General features: G+C 42.3%; 1 pseudogene; it reads right to left on the reverse strand.

The window, feature by feature from the left end:
- Positions 1-237: 237 nt before the first annotated feature.
- LOC141496567 (U7 snRNA-associated Sm-like protein LSm10) lies at positions 238-6,479 on the reverse strand (annotated as a pseudogene).
- Between the last annotated feature and the right edge of the window lie 275 nt (positions 6,480-6,754).

Consider the following 6,754-nt stretch of genomic DNA (forward strand, 5'->3'; position numbering starts at 1 on the left):
CAGGAAGCATGGGGAATGGCCTTCAATTAACCCAAGATCAAGGACATATCAGATTTTGGGTACCCAGATCAAATTCTGGGTTTATTAAAGGTAAATGTGGCTTCAGAATGAACTAGTCTTTCTCCTTGTGGTCTGCATCCTCATTGGGAAGAACTGGCTGTCAGAAGCAGTGCAGTCTCCCTCTTTGGCTATAATGCCAAGGACTCCAAAGGAATCAGAGTGAAAGGGGAATGTCTTTCACTTGTACTTCCTGGTAGGAGATTCCCTCCAGCCCTTACCCTCACTGCCAAAGTTCCGAACCCGATGGATGGCCTGAAGCTGCTGCTCGATGGTGGCAGTGATATCTACATCATCGGGAATGTGAACATAGCAGACACTGCGACCAGTCACAAAGAGGTCATCAAGCTGGACCTGCTGGCCCTGCCAGTCTGTGTAAGTGACCTCAGCCAGGCAAATGTTCATGAAGGCATCTACACTGTCCACTCGGCCACAGGCCACAGTCTCATCCTGCAGATCCGCTGTGGTCACTAAGACCTTGGAGTCCCTGTAGCAGGATGACCAGGCTGTTCTCGGCAATAGTGCAATATATATAATATGGAGAGAGAGAGAGAGAGAGAGAGAGAGAGAGAGAGAGAGAGAGAGAGAGAGAGAGAGAGAGAGAGAGGAGGGAGAGAGAGAGAAGGGGAAAGAGAAGGAAGGAGAGAAAGAGAGAGGGAAAGGGGAAGGAGAGATACAGAGAGAAAAAGTTGGAGAGAGGTTAAGAAAGAGGGGAAAAGGACAGAAGAAGACAGCTAAACAATGCCAGAGATCAAGAGACAGAGGATGTCCCAGTTTTCAAATACTCAATTTATGAATGACTTGTCCATATGAATGGAAATCCTAAGAGAAAAAGTTCCCAGACTTTTCCAAGAGGAACCACCAGTTCCTTTCCCCTAATAGAATATTCAGAGAAGCCTGGAAGGATCTGCATGAACTGATACTGAGTGAGATAAGCAATATTACACATAAATAATATATAAAATATGGGAAAGAAGGAGAGAAAGAGAGAGGGAAAGGGGAAGGAGAGAGACAGAGAGAGAAAGTCGGAGAGAGGTTAAGAAAGAGGGAAAGAGACAGAAGAAGACAACTAAACAATGCCAGAGATAAAGAGACAGAGGTTTTCCCAGTTTTCAAATATTCATTTTATGAATGGCTTGTTCATATGAATGGAAATCCCAAGAGAAAAAGTTCCCAGACTGTTCCAAGAGGAACCAGCAGTTCCTTTTTCCTAATAGAACACTTGAGGAGGGATTGATAGTCTCTTAGGAGACTGGAGATATGTAGAGAGGTGCCTTCTCTTATGCAAGTATAAAGAAATTGGGAAATCAAGTCCTGGAATTTTCCAGCATGTTGGAACTTGAGTGACAGATCATCTTAGTCTAATACCCTCATTTTGCAGACAAGGAATCACATTCTTATTTGACTAGTCCAAGACTATTAAGTCAATGATCTGGCCAGGTTTTCTAGCACCCAGCCCAGTGTTTTTCCCATTCTACCCCAGTGGCTACTGGACCTTCTCTTATATAAAGAGATGTAGAGAAAGTGTCTTCTTTTGTTAAGGTGTAGAGAGTGAGTGATAGCATTGCCTAGGACAGTTGACTGACTGCCCTATCTTGTCCCACAATAGAATCCGTGTCCTCTGTTACTGATGTTAGTTAATGGAGCTAATTCTGCCACATGGGAAGAAATGTAGTCTTTGTGTCTTCCAGTTTCCATTCAGAATATACTTTTCCATAGAAATGACAAATGGTGATGAAGTCTGATGGAAACAACTATTAGTTTGGTGCCACCTTTCAGGGACATGTTGGGTCAAAAAGGGCTTTTCTATAATGCCACAGGAGCCTAACTACTAGTTATCATAATAGGTGGAAAATAATACACTTTAAGGTTTGCTTATGGGAAGCCATGTTTTCTAATAATTAGAGTTGGCCATGAAGTTGAGAGATTTGGGTTCCAGCTCCCACACCCAGCCCCAGTCTCTGACACTGGTCTTAACAAATTAACTTCTCATCATAGGGCTCGAGACCAGTGGTATCAAATTCAAATAGAAGTGGCAAACACTAAGTCAAAAAATAAAGAACCCTATTTGCTTCATATTGACTTAGAAAATCACTTATTAATTTTATTTTTATTGTATTTTCATTTTGTTCAATAATTTCCAATTATATTTTAATCTAATTTATTTTATTTATTTAATCTAATTTATATTTTAATCTAGTTCAGGCCACAGCCAAACATATTATGGGCTGCAGGTGGTCCCTGGGTTGTGTGTTTGACCATTCTGCTCTAGGCAACTCTCTAAGACCATACTTGAAAATCTCCTAGACTGATGAACTCACAGATCAGTTCCTGTCTCTATCTTTTAAGTCTTTACAAGCTCAACAACACTGTGAAGCAGATTCTAAAGGTGTTATTATCCCCATATTACAAATAAGTAGCTGGAGGCTGAGAGTTTAAGTGATTTGCCCAAGGCCTCATGCTGAATGTGCCAGAGGTTAGATTTGAAACCAGATCCAGAATTCCATTCATTATGTAGAAATGTTGAGCACATGTGGTATTTCTGAGTCACCATTACCATTATCATCAATCCAGGAACCTTAAGAACTCCATGTAACCTTTTGTTGTCGATGCTCGAGGAGTGTAGCGGAAAACTCATGCTCATTGGCCTCCGGTGGCTTCTAGCATCAGATTTACGCTTGCTTTCTTGGATAATTCAATAGAAGAAAATGGAAGAGTTGAACCAGATCCCCTCTGAGGACTCTTCCAGTTCCATGCCACGTTTCTGCTCCATTCATTTTTCTTTAATTTTAAAAGTAAAATTTTATCCATGTATTTTGGCTTAGCATTAGTCATTTCTGGGTTATACCACTCTCCTTCCCCCAACGCTTCCCTTTAGAATTAAATTCTTGCTTGTAACCCAAAAAATATATAAATAAATAAGAAGCAAAAAACAAAAACTCAAACTATGATATAAAATACCATTCCATTTTTAACACTGATTATTCTGTGGGACAATCTTTCTTGATTACGAACAGCTGACTTGTCAATGAACTTTTGAAAAGTCATGAATTTGTAAATTTGAATCTACTTGTAGATGCATAAAAATATGTACGTATACATATTTATATAATACACATATAAATCATCTTTGTCAAGGAGTACCTTTATATGTAAGTCTATTTGTGTGTGTAGGATAGGGAAGTGGATAGAGCACTGGACTTGAAGTTTGGAAGACCTGAATTTTACCAGCTGTGTGATCCTGGGCAAGTCACTTACCCCTGCTTGCCTCTGTTTTCTCATTTATAAAATGATCTGGAGAAGGAAATGGCAAATCACTCCAGTATCTTTGCCACGAAAACTCCAAATGGGGTCACCAAGAGTCAGACCTAACTGAATTGAATGAGCAGCAGCAGCGACAGTAATATGTGTGTGAAGTGGATAAAAACCAGTCTCAGGATCAGGGAGTATAGGTTCAAAGCTTGCTTCTGATGCATTTTGGCCATATGACCCTGGACAAATCACTTAACATCTCTGCGTCCTGAGCAATTTTCTAAGACAATAAATTATGTAGCAATTGTTTATATGCATTAGTAGAGGGGAGAGTTCCTCATATCTATGAAATTACAGATCTGACTAAAATTACTAAATAAATTGCACCTCTCACCGATAATCCTATACTTGTATTTGTGGTTAATCTTTATAAAGTGTTCAGTTCTACAGTGGATGCTCAATAAATATTCATTCTTTTCCCCCCCCCCCAAAATACATTGCTACATTGGGTTCTAGGGATAACCCTATAATCTTATGGTTACAATAGGTCATGAGTCCCATCTAGTGGGACAGTCAGCCATTAGATTCAATTAGCTCTTTGCAAAACCATTTCTTCAGATGGCATAGGAGTTATAGAACATTCCTTCCATAAATTTTGGGTTTATTCTCCCACAAATGCCCACAATGTCCATGGGAAGAACAGGTTCAAACTTATGAATCTGATGGCAGTGAGGCACACCTGTAGGGTACCCACAAGGGCAACTCACAATGCTTGATATTTCAGGACCTGTCTTTTTTTTATTTGGAATTCTTGTGTATCTTTTCTTAGTTATAGCATCTTGGCTGGATGGGTTGGTTGTTTGCTTGGGTTCCCAGGATCTGCTCTATATAATATTTTAAGATCATCAGTCTAGAAATTGAAGGTACCATAGATGGCATCTAATGCAGTCCCTTTATTTTATAGATGAGGAATCTGGAAACCCAAGGGGGGAATTTGCCACAAGTCACACAGGTACAGCTAGTCAATTAGGAGAACCCTAATTTGAATGCGTGGACTTTGATACCAAATCTAGTGAGTAGGAGAAGCAATCTAGTCTTTCTTGGAATCAGGAAGACGAGTTTGAATCCTGTCTTAAACATGAGCTGTGACAACTTGCCTTTCCTCTCTCAGTTTTAGTTTCTTTATCTGTAAAATGGGGTTAATAATAGCATCCACCTCTAAGGGCTGATATATCAAAAGAGATGACAAGTAAAATGCTTCACAAACCTTTAAACACAACATAAATTCTAGCGATGATGATGATGATGATGATGATTTCCATTCCTCCATTCTGCCTTGGTTCTTCTGAAGTTCTGGACCCTCCCTTTTCCCACTGGGAAGCAGATGGGGTCAGGGATTGTGATTTCTCATTTTCTCAGGTCTGGAGAGCTGAGTTATATAAGATCAGCCAGTCAACAAATGGCAGAAACAAGAACCCCCACCTTGAGCCTGTGCCCCCTCTTCTCTCTGGGAGCCTGGGTGGCAGACACTCCCCAGTGCCAAACAGCTTGCTGAGACTGATCCTCCAGCCCAACCCATACAGCCCACGGGAGCCATTCCCTTGCCCCTTTAGTGGCCAGCTGTGGGCATCATTTTCCCCAAGGCCCCATTTTCCCCTGACAGGGGCACTGCCCTTGGTTGGGGCAGAAAGACCAGAGCCCCTCTTCTCTGAGCTCTCGCTGCTCAGTGAATACAACTGTTTTCTAGATTGTTTTTTGCTCCTCCTGCTTAGGCTAGAACTGGAAGCTTATAAACAAAAGCCTCTAAAGACACTTAGCCATTTGTTCTGCAGAGTGGCAGCTGGGATCAGAGACCTCCAATCACTGGGGTCACCTGGTCAGTGGTGGGCTTTTTTTTGGGGGGGGCAAATTGGTTTTTGTCTGGAATTCTGAAATCCCTTTCTCCATTCCCTGCCCCCTTCTCTGCAGCCACCCCTCTTCCCCTAACATCCATCCCCCAACCTCCCTTTCCTCCCAATGCCTGAATAATGAGTTTAGTATTTTGATCAAATCATTCTCTCTCCAGTGAGGACTGGATACTAAAAATAGCATCCGGAGTCATAGGCTAGCTCCAAATGTGGGAGAATCTAGGCAAAGGTAGGAAAACCGTAAGGCCCCGTTTCCTAGGAAATAAGGGGCATTGTGATTCTCATGTTTGGTCTGCCCTGTAACTCTTCAGTCTTTAGAAAAGAAAAAAATGGGGAGGGCATTGTTTCCTGAACCATTACTGGCTGGTTGGGGCCAGGGCCAGAGGGAGCTGGGACTGCCCAGGACTTATTTTCTGGGGGTGGGGGGAGGGGAAGGCACAGTCCCTTGAGATGATGGCAGAGTCCTGCCTGGTTGGAGGGCCTTTCTCCTTCAGGGATGTTAGGAAATCCAGTCTGAGACCTGGAGAAGAAAAAGTGGGGATGCCAAGAACTGGGGGTGGGGTGGGAGAGGGGCTGAGTCTCCTAGCTCCATCTGGTCAGGGCTGATAGTCAATAAAGGAATCAGAAAATGATCCCAACAGTTGTTTCTTAACCTGAGGTCTGTGAATTGGCTTTTTTTAAAAAAAAAAAAGTTTGATCACTGTGATTCAGTATAATTGATCTCCTTGGTAATGATTTTATGCATTTTAAAGTATCATTCTGAGAGAAAGGATCCATAGATTTCATCAGAAGAATCCAGAACACAAGGGTTAAGAACCTTTACTTTAGCATCACAGGAACGTAGATTTAGAGCTGGAATGAACCTTAAAGGCCATCTGATTCTTCTGTTCCAGAGAGGGAAACTGAAGCCCAAGGAAGCGGAAGACAAGGGAACGAACATGTATATAATGCTTTCTGTGGTCCAGGCATCTTATTATCTCACTTGACCCTCACAACGCCCCTGGGAGGCAGGGGTTCCTATCGTGCCCTTTTTACAGTCGAAGAAACAGACAAATAGAGAAAAAGAGCCTTGCCTGGGGGCACATGTCTAATAAGAGTCTGAGGCTCGATTTGGACTCCAGTCTCACTGTCTCTAGGTCTAGGGCTCTATCCACTAAGCCTGGAAAGTTAGCAAGTTTACCCACAGTCATTCCGGCAGTAATTATCAGAGGCAGAGTTGAAATTTCGGTTCCGTGACTCCAGATCCAGTCCTGTGGCTGCCATGTTGCTCATGAAGATGTACTTGAAATTGCTTTTCTAACAAGGGATGAGTTTGTACTGACCAGAGCATGGGATGCTAAACCACAGTCAAAACTTGCAGATTGTTCTTAGGGAAGGGACTGAAGCCAATATACCCATCCTGGGATTAAACCCATGACCTTGGTTTCATCCACATTGCACTATTTCTAACAAAGCTCTGGGGAAATAAAGGCTAGAGACCAACCTCCCATGTCTATGGTCTCTAGACCCAAAGGCAAGCAATTCAGAGGTGGCCTGGT

This window comes from Macrotis lagotis, chromosome 8 (assembly GCF_037893015.1).
Source record: "Macrotis lagotis isolate mMagLag1 chromosome 8, bilby.v1.9.chrom.fasta, whole genome shotgun sequence".
Lineage (NCBI taxonomy): Eukaryota > Metazoa > Chordata > Mammalia > Peramelemorphia > Peramelidae > Macrotis > Macrotis lagotis.